Below are 11,882 nucleotides of genomic sequence, written 5' to 3' on the forward strand. Positions count from 1 at the left end.
GCACCTCAGTCACCCTTGATCTGGGTTTGTCATCGTCTCCAGCTCCAGCTGAAGGGACAGAAGGGGAGCCCATTGCACACGAGAGACCAGGGATGGGGGTCTGAGCCAGAGATGGGACCTGGCCGTGGAGCTCAGCCCATCCAAAGGGCTGTCCCCCCCTATTCCAGCAGGGCCTTTGGACAGAGCACACCCTCTGGACCGAGAATGCTCCACCCACACCCCCACAGGGGAGCCCGGCTCCAGGCGCCCCAACCCAGGCTCTCCCCGGCCCTGGCTGGCGGGGAAGGCTCCATGCGCCACCTGGGGAGGAGCCGGGAGGACTCTGTGCTGGGCCCCAAGGCCGGAATTGTGTCCCCTCCCACCCAGGGAATTCCGGAGTGGGTCCTAAGTGCTTTATAACAGGGTCATGTTTTCCCTAAGTCGACACTAAGTTTTCCTTTATAAACAGTGCCTAGTGCCCCCTCTTTACAAATCCATTTGTCTGTTCAGCTACAAATACACCCAGGGGGAGCTCCTTAGGCCTTTAGGACCATAATGTCTCACAGACCCAGGAAGGCCCTGCAAGCAGAGGGGAAACGCAGGCCCCAGGGTGCCCTGCCCCCAGCCCCCTCCTCCCCACTGCCCTCACACACACCACCCCACGCTTTCTAGCACAGGTCCCTCCAGGCCTCCCGGGAACCGAAAGGGGCTGGACGTTCACAGCACAGGGAAGTGGAGTTGCTGAGGGAGCGTTCTTTTCTCCAGACATTTGCCCACAGGTAACTCCTCCCTGGAGAGTCCGGGCCGCGTGACCCAAGACCTAGGCCCAGGCGGCAAGCCCGGGCCCTCTGGCTTGAGTGGGTTCCGCCCTTGAAGGTCGGAGCCGGGGCAGACCTTGGGATGTCTCCGCTCCCCCACTTCACAGGCCAGAAGCTGAGGGGCCCAGAGGGGAAGGCACTCGCCCACAGGCACACAGCGAGGTGGCGGCGGGCGGCCCGAGCACTGTGGCACAGGGCAGGATCCCTCACCCCCACTCCAGTCTCTTCAGAAAACCAAACCCTTTGCCAGGAATGTGGCTACAACTGGTCTGGTCTCCCTCGGGGAGGGACAGGCTGCGGTATGCGGGCCGGCAGTGGGAGTGTGTGTTTTTTAAACTTTGATGATGATGCCATAGAGTCTGCTTGTTTGCAGAACTGTGTTTTTTTTTTTAAAAGAGAACTGATATTTTCCTTACTTGGTATACATGCAGTTGTAATATGACCTAACAGCCCATTTACCAGCACTTTTCCAGGGTAATCTCTTTGCTGAAAGTGCTTGCAGACGGTTAGGATTTTTATGACTTTCTAGCTTCCTAACCAAGAGCCGCGGAGAGTTTTAAAGGGCCCAGCGAGGGACGTGCTGGTGGTACCGCGTGTTTGGTTTCCCTCCATCCCCAGAGCACAAGGGGAGGAAGGAAAGGGGAACAGCACTGCAGCCCAGCTGTGTGTGTGTATGTGTGTGGGGGGGGGGGGGGAAGAAGAGGGAAAAAAGAGGAAGAGGGAGAAGGAGAGAGAGGGGGAGAGAAGGAGAGGAGATGGCGGGTAGAGGGAGGACACTAGTGAGCCTGGTGGAAACTGAAGCTGCTGGTTGCCCTGCTTGGCTGGGGGCTTTTCTCAGCTCCCCTGATGGGGGTGTAGGTGGCAGACAGGCCAGGAGAGCCTCTCGATGCCTGGACGGGACACAGGGCACAGAGGGAGCAATAGAACATAGAACATAGGACACAGAACAAGGGTGCCTTCCAGTTGATTTTCCACAACAACGCTTGGGGCCTGCTGTTACTTCACCGCATTCTTGAGATGACAAAGCTGAGGCTTGAAAGCAGAAAGGCACTGTCCCTGCAGAAGTGGGACCCAGGTTTGTCTGTCCCCAAAGCCCATGCTGGGAGGAGGGTTCCACCAGGTTCTGCCAGGGTCTCCTGGGTACAGCCTCTGCAGACCCTGGGCACGGGCTTCATGAGCAAGCAGAGCAAAGCGTGTCTGCCCTTCTGCTCCGTGGGGATGGGGCTCGAGGCTTCCCTTCAGGGTTGGCCCTGGGCCCCAGGGAGAGTCGCTGCCAGGAGCACAGTCACGCCAGCCCCTTCCCACTCTGGGCTGGGAGCTGAGCCCCCTGTCCTCCTGTGAGGTCCCAGGGAACAGCACCTGTGACGGGAGCACGGGGGCCTGGCCCAGGGCAGGATCTGAAGCTGCAGTTTGCAGAACGGTGTGGGAACCCCCACAGTGAGCGAGGGTGTTTGTGTCACTCCCCCGGGTGCAGTGAAAATGGGTCCTGGGTGAGGGGACCACTTCCCTCCCTCACAACCTGTTTGCCTTGGGCTGCTGGCAGGAGTTCTCAGCTGAGAGGAGAGGATGGGGGTGCTTGGCCCATCGACCGAGGGCCCCTGGTGTACTGCTGCCCACACCCTGGGAGCAAGCGCTGAAACACTGCAAGTTCATGGTTATTTCTGTTACTGGCACAATTAGTCATTTACAGTCACAGTTCGTGCTAAAAATTTGTGGCTGGAAATACCAAACTGAAAACCTGCTTCCCCACCGAAGGTGTTCCAGGTTGGTGGTGGACATTCCCGCAATGGATTTGGCCGTGTGTTAGCATAAGCTCTCGCCCTTCCCCATTCCTGCCTACTGTACTCCCCAGGGTACAGGAGGTAAGAGGACCTCTCCCCCCTCCTCGCCCCCCAGGGAGGCTGCACCTGAGGTCTCTGCACCTGAGGTCCCTGCCTGCCCTGTGAATCCTGAGGCACCAGTGGCTTCCTCTGAAGTTTGGCCTCTCACTGGTAGCCACACAGTGACCTCGAGCTAGCTTCTTGTGTCCCCACTCCAGTTGCGATCATGCCCTAATTCCCTCGTACAGGGACTCAGCTAACCCAGTGGGGCTCCCCTTGTTCCCCTTGCTCCCCTCACCCCAATCCCATTGTCACCAGTCTGGGTCAGCAGCAGAGGAGAGATGGTGAGGCCGAGAGCCCTGGCCCAGCGTTAAACCCGTGGCCGTCTACCTCCTTTACTGCGTCCCTGGCAGACATCGCTGATTGGTCCTGCCACCTGGTTGGCAGGGCCCGCGGGGACTCCAGCAGAGGCCCAGAGACCAAGGACTCACACGGGCTGTCATTTCTCCCTGAGTCCCAATGACAGGAGAAGTGCCTTCTGTCTGTCAAAGTAAGAAGAAGGGGGAATTGGTTTTTAAAAGGAAATTTAACAAAACAAAAGCTCTGGTTTGGAAACAAATCTTACAGCAGAGCACCCAGGAACAGCATCCTCAGCGCCTGCCTTTGGGTTGCCATGGTAACATCACAGCCACTCACAGGATGGTACCCAACCACCTTATCCAGACTGGAGATAGTAATCATATGACAGGACCTCAATGTCCCCAAAGTGTCCTAGACTTTCTTTCTGAGCTCAGTAGCCTGGACACAGGCCTGCAGCCCTGTTGCTGTTCTGATGACATAGGGACAGAAGGGACATAAATTGAGGGCCTACAAGATGGCCCCGGTACCTTCTGAATACCTGTGCTAGAGAATCATACTCTTGTTTTTAGATGCTGAAACCAGATTGCATAGAGGGTTAGCCGCTTGCCTAAAAGCAACCAGCTAGTTGGTGAGAGGTCAGCTGGGGGCTTGCGCCCAGGAATGACGGGCTCCAGGCCTCTCCCCGTCTCCAGGGGCTTCCGCCAACCCCCCCCCCCCCCGTTGTCTTTCTTTTCTTCGTGGGCCGCAGGCAGCTGCTGCTTTGGATGCTGGTGAGGGTGCTGGTCCAGGGCAGGGCCTGTGGGGCATTTTCCAAGCGCCCACTCCCACGGGCATCAGGGGCTGGCAACACCTGGGTGAAGGGCCGGGGGACGGAGGCTGGTGTCAGAGATGGGCTCCGTCTCGCAGGGCAGGCAAGGACAGTTGGCTTTGCGTCACCGATGCCCGGAAAGCAGTTCCAATTCCTTCCAGTGGAGGAAAAAAAGAGGCGTGCTCCCTGCAGAGGCGGTGGCTGTGCATGTTCTAGATGTTTCGTTGTTAGGGAAGAAGTGGACAGAGGAAGGTATGTGCATGCATGTGTGTGACTGTGGTGTGTGTGTGACTGGTGTGTGTGTGACTGTGGTGTGTGTGACTGTGGTGTGTGTGAGTGTGTGAATGTGGTGTGTGCATGAATGTGGTATGTATGAGAATGTGATTTGTGTGAGAATATGTGTGTGACTGGTGTGTGTGTGAATGTGGTGTGTGAGTATGTGTGAATGTGGTGTGTGTGTGTGTGAATGTGCTGTGTGTGAGAATGTGATTTGTGTGAACGTGGTGTGTGAATGTGATATGCATGTGAAAGTGCTGTATTATACGTGTGTACTGCACACACATCCCCACCCAACACACAGGCCGGCAGCCCTCGTGTCCAGCCCTGGGCTTCCAGACGACAGACACCACCAGCTCTGGTCTCTGGGAACATTAGGGTGACCACGCTGGACCCTGATTCCGGTGCTTTCCTGGTGCCCCCCACCCCCGCCATTGTCTGCACAGGGGGAAGGTCCACAGACCCCTGCAGGCTCTGCCTTCTGGAAACGCCCTTGGGCTGGTCTGGAAACAATGGTGTCTTTTTTCTCCTTCTGCGTATATATAACCTGCTTGTGGGTGGGGACTCGTGCCCCTGTCTTGCTCTGTGTCTGTCTGTGCGCCTGTGTGTTTTAGAGACCAGTGATGGTCATCGAATTGGGGGAGCACCCAAGGTGCCAGAAGAGGGAAAAATGGCAAGTTTCCAGTCCCAGCTCTGGGGGGAATGGGTGCTTCCCCACTTTTCAAGGCCAAGACCAGCCATTCCCGGGGCTGGGCTGGGTAACAAGCCAGCAGTGGTGCGGCAGAGCGTGAGCGTGTGTGTTTGCGTGTGTATGTGTATAGACGCTGGGTAAGTGGGTTTTGGCGTCAAAAGCAAATTGACTTCATTGTTTATCGTGTTCTATTATGTAAACAGTACACACAGGGACCATATCCACTCCCGCCCTTGTATTTGTGATTATAAAACAAGCATTTGCAATAAGTTAAGCTTTCTGGGAAGGCAAGCGGTGTCGGAGCCAAATGACTGTCCTGAAACACGTGTGTTATCTCAGTCCCTGTCACGTCCGAGACCCGCCAGAGCCTCCTCTGCCCTCCCTGCTCAGGAGGGGACGTGAGGACCCTCTGAGCTCCCGCTCGTGCTGCGTTTTAAAGTCACATTGAAGCTTCTGTCCCCTCCTTGCTGTTCCAGCTGGAAGTAGCAGTGTTCTCAGACACAGCTCGATGTTTCTGTTGTTGCTTTGTATTTTTTAAAATGGCTCTGCTTTACATTTGGAAATAAAAATCTCTATTTTGGTCTATGAAAGATTGTATGGTCTGGAAATTCTTTTTCTGAAGAAATAGAGGAAGGGGTCTGTCTGAAGAGGCTACGAGGAGGGAGATGCCCTGTGACGAAGGCCGCCTGATGTGAATTCCGAGTCCCTCGGTAGGAGGGGTGCCCAGTGTACGCCAGGGTGGGGCTCTGGGCGACAGCTTCCCTCAACCCGGGGTTAACATCGGTGTCACCAGGAAGCATCTTCAGTGACACTTCCAGCAGCTCCCAGATGTCCTGGGTCACAGACTCAGGGGTGGAGGGGCAGGCCCTGCGGTTTGAAAACTGCACATGCGCCCTGAGTAGCTTGGCAAGGTGGCCCCGAGCAGATCCCGGCACCAGGCAAATAACAAACAGGAGGCCCTTCCAACGTCCTGCCCCCAGCCCCGGATCAAAGCTCCAGTAGGATGGTTCCTTTAGCAGCAGTCCTTGGCTGTGGCAGGCTATCAGGTTTCCCAGCCCACAGTGTGTGGACGCTTGGATCCAGGGGACATGGGGGATACTGTCCCCTGTGCAAGGGGAGGTCTGAGAAACGGGCAAGTGAACCAGGACCCGCCACTTGTGAGAGCAGGCTCCTACCACTGGCCCTGGCTGGCCAAGCAGAGGACAGTTCATGGCCAGAGTCTGCTGACAAGGGGGCGCAGTACACACTTCCATTCCGAACCCTCTCTGTGAGCAGGACGTCAGCTAGAAAGGCTTTGCATCTCGCGTAATTAATTTTCCCCACAAATGGAAAAGGCCTGCCATTATTTCACTGTAATAATGCATGTAATCTGTTTCCTAATGGGTCATCTTAAGGAACCCTTCTTGCCTTTCGGGAGGGGAGAGAAGGACCCCTCAGGTGCAAAGCGATGCGTCTGTCATCCTCCATCCTTAAGTAGCAGGAAAAAGGCGGAGCCCAGGTGCCGGGGTATCCCACCTTCTGGTGTCTCTGGGCCACAGCTGGAAGAAAAAGAGTTGTCTTGGGCCACATATTAAATACATAAATGCTAACAAAAACAAAAACAATCTTGCAATGTTTTAAGTAAATTTACGATTTTGTGTTGGGCTGCATTCATAGCCATCCTGGGCTGCACGCGGGACCCCTCTGCTAGACTTTGCCTTCATCCAAGCGAGAAAGACCCTGAACCTTTTCCATCCAGGATGTGATTCCATGGCACGTGCCCTGGAGTCCAATACCGTTCAAATCGCTTTGCATTCTCAACTTCAAGGAGCAACTCTGCAGACAAAGAGCAGAGGGTGGCAAGTCTGTGCTGTCAGGTCGGGGCTTGGTTTCCACTGGGGCCCTCGTTTCATGGCCAGTGAGGCAATGGCATCCTCGGCACGCCAGCTCCCACGGAAGGACAGGACAGCGAGAACAATGCTTACTCACTCCACAGAATTTGCAACTGGAAGGAGTGTGTCCACCAGGCGTCTGAGGCCGCGCAGTAGGAAGTCTTACAGTGGCACCGAATGCCCCCAAATAACCACTGTGACTCTCGCCACCTGGGACACAGAGGCCCCTCGCCTTTGATGGGCTGTCCAGAGAATAAAGTGTTTCCTGTGATGGAAGACAGACCTTTGCCCTCTGGGACTCTCTGCCCTTTAGTGGTGCATGGAATTGGTCATGGCCTTGCCCTCTTTAGCTGATTTTAAAAGCCCAACTCCAAACAGCGTGCAAACATGCCGTGTATCCTCCCCAGTAACCAAACACGGTGTGCGTGCTTTTCCCACAACAGAGCACCACCCTCGGTCGGGAACTTCAGTATTGAAATGCGGTTTCAGTGGGAAAGCTAGACTCAGCCTCCCTTGCTGAGATTTCACACCTTTTGGGGAATCCAACCCATCACGAAAGTGACACTGAACACACACGCAGTGTTGAGACCTTCCCAGAACCCTCCCGCCCACTCCTGGCTGGGGGATTAACTCGTGTTTATGTCGATGTGATCTTTTTCTCACAGCCAGGCGTGTTATGGAAGTAATTATCTTACCGCTGTTTTCATCTGTGGCTTCCAAGCCCAGCCGTGACGTGCTTAATTGGGGAGATTCATCATTTCTGGTGGACACCCCTTGGTGCGAACGTCATTCAGCTACTTGGCCTTGGCCTCTTCTGTCACCGGCTGTCCATTCCCGGCTCTCACTGCCCCCCACGGTGACCTTCCTCCCCCTGCTTCCCTCAATCATGCTTCCAGGGGGGGCCACCTGACTTCCTTGGGCTTACTTTGCTGAGATTCCGCCTCTCATCCCATGCCGCATGCTCCCTGGTCGCTGCTCCCAGCTGCCCCTCGACCTTCACTGTGGCTTTCGGCTGCCAATTTCCAACCAGAAGCTCCTCTACCGACAGACATCAAGGGAAATTGTCCCCAACTGTCCTCTCTCATGTGGTGAGTGTGCGTTTCCCGTCCTGGGGCATGTGCAAATAATCGAGGCCCCTTTTGCCTTGGAAGGAGGTGAAGGAACAACAAAAAGAAAAGTGAAGTCAAACCAAAAAAGCTGAACACAATGTGGTATCCTGGCTCACGTCCTGGAGGAGTAAAAGCACATGAGCCAAAATCCAGTGAAGCACAGACGGTGTCTGTAGTTTCGTTCCTGATATGGCCCCGTGTCCACTTCTCGGTTTGGACCAGGAGCCCGTGGTCATGCAGATGTTAGCGTTAGAGTTGTTCTGCACTGTTCTAACACGCTGCAAAACTTTAAAAAAAATTTTTTTTCATAAGGTTTTTGCTTTGTGGCTTTGGAAAAAATGTAAGGATTCTTTTTTGCCCTTAACCAGCTTCCTTAAAGATGAGGATGAATCTGCTCTAGGAACTGGCTTGGCATCAGCCTCATCTGGGCTGGGTTACCAGCAACCTGGCCTGTCTGAGGTTTTTGACCTTGAGAGAAGTCTCTGATGCTCCTGGATGACACTTTCCTGGGAGGGCTGGGGGGCGGGGGAGGGGACAGCACATGTACAGGGTTCACACGGTGCTTGACACATAGGAGACACTCAATAATCGGGAGCTAGCTACTCACCCCCCACCCCAGCTCCCTCCTGCGGCAGACGGGTTCAGAAGCAACATCTCATTGCAGCCATCTGAGCTCGGAGTGAGTGCCCAGGTCACTGAGTTTGACCCTGCAGTTCCGCCCGCAACTGCTGCTGGAGGTTGGGGGTGTCCCCTATGGGTTTATGAGTGCCCTGGGGATACTTGTGGAGGGAAAATTCCAGAATCAGTAAGGGCTCAGTTGCAGACAACAGAACCCACTCTACCACTAGCTTAAGGAGAACAGGATTTCTTATGAGGCAGCTCGTGAAATTGCCAGAAGGGCTGAAGGGGTGGATTCTAGTGTGAGAATTCAGGGAGAACTCTGACCCCCCGGACACGCTGCCTTTTTCACAGCGGAGAAAGAGGCGGTCGCCCCTGGAAGGAGCTGCTGAACCAGGAAACCACTGCCCCCGCTGCCGTCCACCCACAGCAGCTGGACAGGTGCCGCGTCAGGCCGCCTCCCTTCCACGCCAAGGATCATGCCGGAGAACTGAGTGGGAGACACCGAGCTCTTGTCCAGGACTCAGCAGCAAGGGTGTGCGGAGGCATCCCTTCAGCGCACCCCTCTCTGCAGGACTGCAAGGCATCTTGCACGGAGCTTAATGGGTGACAGGTGAGCAAACCCACAGTGCCCTCCTCCACAGGCACCTGTCTGGGCACTTAATGACCATGCGCATTCCCGACTCTGTGTCTGAACTTCCTAATGAAAACAGCGGCAGAAACAGGGACTTCCCCGCTCCAATGGTCCACTCCCGCACACACTGCACCCACTGGGCCCAGTGTCACTCCGGTCGGTGTGTCCATGTCTCCGCTCGGTCAGCTTCCTTCTCACTGTCCCGAAGTCTGTAAATTACATCATAAGGCTAACCATGCCCATCCCTGCCACTGTGCCCACAGCTGGCCACCACTCTCTTCCTCAGACTGCCTTGTCATCAGTCCACAGTCTTGTTCTTCTCAAGCCCCTGACCGTCCTTAAGTGGAGTCAAGAATTAAGTAAAGAATATGCAAGTAAAGAGTATCGTGGAGCGCCCTCCATACGTCAGGTGTAAACAAGATGGAGAACACAACATAACCCCAGTGACCCACCTGCATGGAGCTTGGCTGCCAGGCTGGCTCCCGCCCAGCACCCCGCGTAGATCTGCACCCACAGTCACGCCTCCTTCCAGGCTCAGAGTCAGCCCCCGGGGACGTCCCTTCCCCACTGTTTTTCATGCCCAGCCTTCAGCAGGGCTGTCTGTAGCACTGTACTGTGGCTGGTTGCATCGTATCATCCTAGGCTCAAAGCCCTAGGATGCAGTCTCTCCTTTGGGACATGGCCCGCACAACGGGGCATTTCCTGGCATTTCCGTGCCATCGAGGCTCAAAGCCCTTTCTCCTATGACAGCTGGTCATGGGGACTTCCCAGGATCCTGGTGAGGCCAAGGGGGCGGGCAGAAGAGGAGAGGCCATGGGGCATGAGTCACCTGTGTGCAGTTCCCCAGATGACCAAGGAGAGGGGGGCAAAGACCGAGGGCTGGACCCTCTCCATCCACAGGACTAGCACATTGGGGTCAGGAAGCGCGAGGTTCCCCCCGCCTCCGCCACGGAAAGACTGGACACTCAGCCGGCAAGGTCCTCTCAGCCAACACGGCTCCGGACCACTTTTCTGAACATGACCTTCGCCATGGACTCTCTCTGTTGATCATCTCGGTGGTCCCGGGACGCAGACCCTCCTCTGGCAACACTCTGTGAGGGAGCTGTGTGCACCCAGGGCTCTGACCGGCGCCCCCCGTGCCTGTCTGCCCGTCCAGAAGGCCAGTGCCCGACCCGGGTGCTGCACCGGCTCACGCCGCGCCCTCGCTGCCCCTTCTTTGTTCCCTGTCGAGGCTGCTCCCCCGCTGGCTCTGACCGCCTGTCTTTGCTCTGGATTCTGGTTCCACAGAGTCAATTTTCCGCTCTCATGCTCCCGTCCTGCAGGGCAGGGGCTGCCTGCCCCGCCTTCTGTACAGCCCGAGAAGATAGAAATGATTTCTAGATTTTAAAATGGTTACATTTTAAATGGTTATTTAAAGACCTACATCGTATTTTCAATTTTGCCTCTTTGCCTATAAAGACCTGAAATATTTCCTATTGGGCCCTTTACAGATGACGGCGCCGGGCCATCATTATCTTCTTACAACCACGTGCTCCCTGACAGGCATGTCCAGCTATGACCGGAGGCCCGGGGGCCGCATGCTGCATGTGTAGTCGGGGTTGCCGAAACACCTCCCACAGCCACGTGTTAACATGGATCGAACCTTGAAGTTGTGCTGGAGTTGGGGGGAGCCCTTTATTTTATGGGTCATGCCTACCAGACTTCATGCAACAATAATGTGCATTGACAATTTGCTGGGCGTTTCCACCCGCCTTCCTTCATTTGCTTCATACAATAGACAACAAATGTATCATTGTGCGTCGTCCCCAAGACTGTTAGGGGCAGAAGAAAGAACAAGGTCTCGAGGTGAACAGGGCAGAGTTGGGGAATCTTGAACAAAACCTCTTAGCCCAGAGCTACCTGCTGGGTTCACTGAACACCTGCCTGAAGCACTGTGTTAAGAAGGATTCTGAGGCTGTGATTAAGCACAGAGCTCCAAGATTTCTTGGTGATGTCTAGCATGGGGAGAGGGGGAGGGGCATATTTGGATTTCTTTCTTCAGCTGTAGTTTCTTTATCAATAGAAGTGAGGGGATTGCTCTCAACACCGGCCCATAAACCCAAACACTTCCCGAGCCCAGCCAGGAAATGCCCGGTTGTGCGGGCCATGTCCCAAAGGAGAGACTGCAGCAAACATAAAAAATACGGTGACGGAAGGTTTGGGGGCCCTGTTCAGTCGCTGCCATGTGGGTGTGCTAACTTTGGGTTACTGAGTCTGGTGGTTTCAGGATCATGCAAGACTTTAAATTTTAGTGTCAGGTTTTTTTCAATGGGCAACTAATTTGAATTAGCTTAAGAAATGCCTGTGTGAACCGTGTGGGGGTGGGCTGGGAGTGGCCCACGGGCCTTCACTTTGCATCCTTTGGTCTAAATAATCTCCAGAATGCCTTTCAGTTCAAAATTTCCAACATTCTGTGTGGGATGCAGCCCCTCGGGCCGCACGCATGCAGGCCCATCTCAGCAGGCCCATCATTCTGGACCTGGTCGCTTGGCCTGAGGTTAGTTTCAGGACCTGCTCTGCGCCTGTGAGCCTTGATCTCACTCAGGCTTCATAGCGACCTTTCCAGATGGCTCAGAGAGGTTACAGATGTGCCCAGGGTTGCACAGCACACAGGCAAATCCAAATGTACTCCTTGGTGATTTTCTCCAGCTTCTGGGCTTTGTCAGTAGAAGTTCTGTGACAAAACAGAACCAGTGGTGGGAAAACCCTCTCCAACATACCTGTGTGAAGCTGGCGAGGACTTCAGACCACCCGGAGTCGCCTCTAGAGCCACCGTGGCACACCCAGTGTCCCTGGGGATTGTAATGTGACCTGTTCCAGTGAGAAACCCGGCAGGGTTATCAGGGCTGGGTGGCCACC

This window comes from Sturnira hondurensis, unplaced genomic scaffold (genome assembly GCF_014824575.4).
Source record: "Sturnira hondurensis isolate 20B ecotype Veracruz unplaced genomic scaffold, ASM1482457v3 Scaffold0021143, whole genome shotgun sequence".
Taxonomy (NCBI): Eukaryota; Metazoa; Chordata; class Mammalia; order Chiroptera; family Phyllostomidae; genus Sturnira; species Sturnira hondurensis.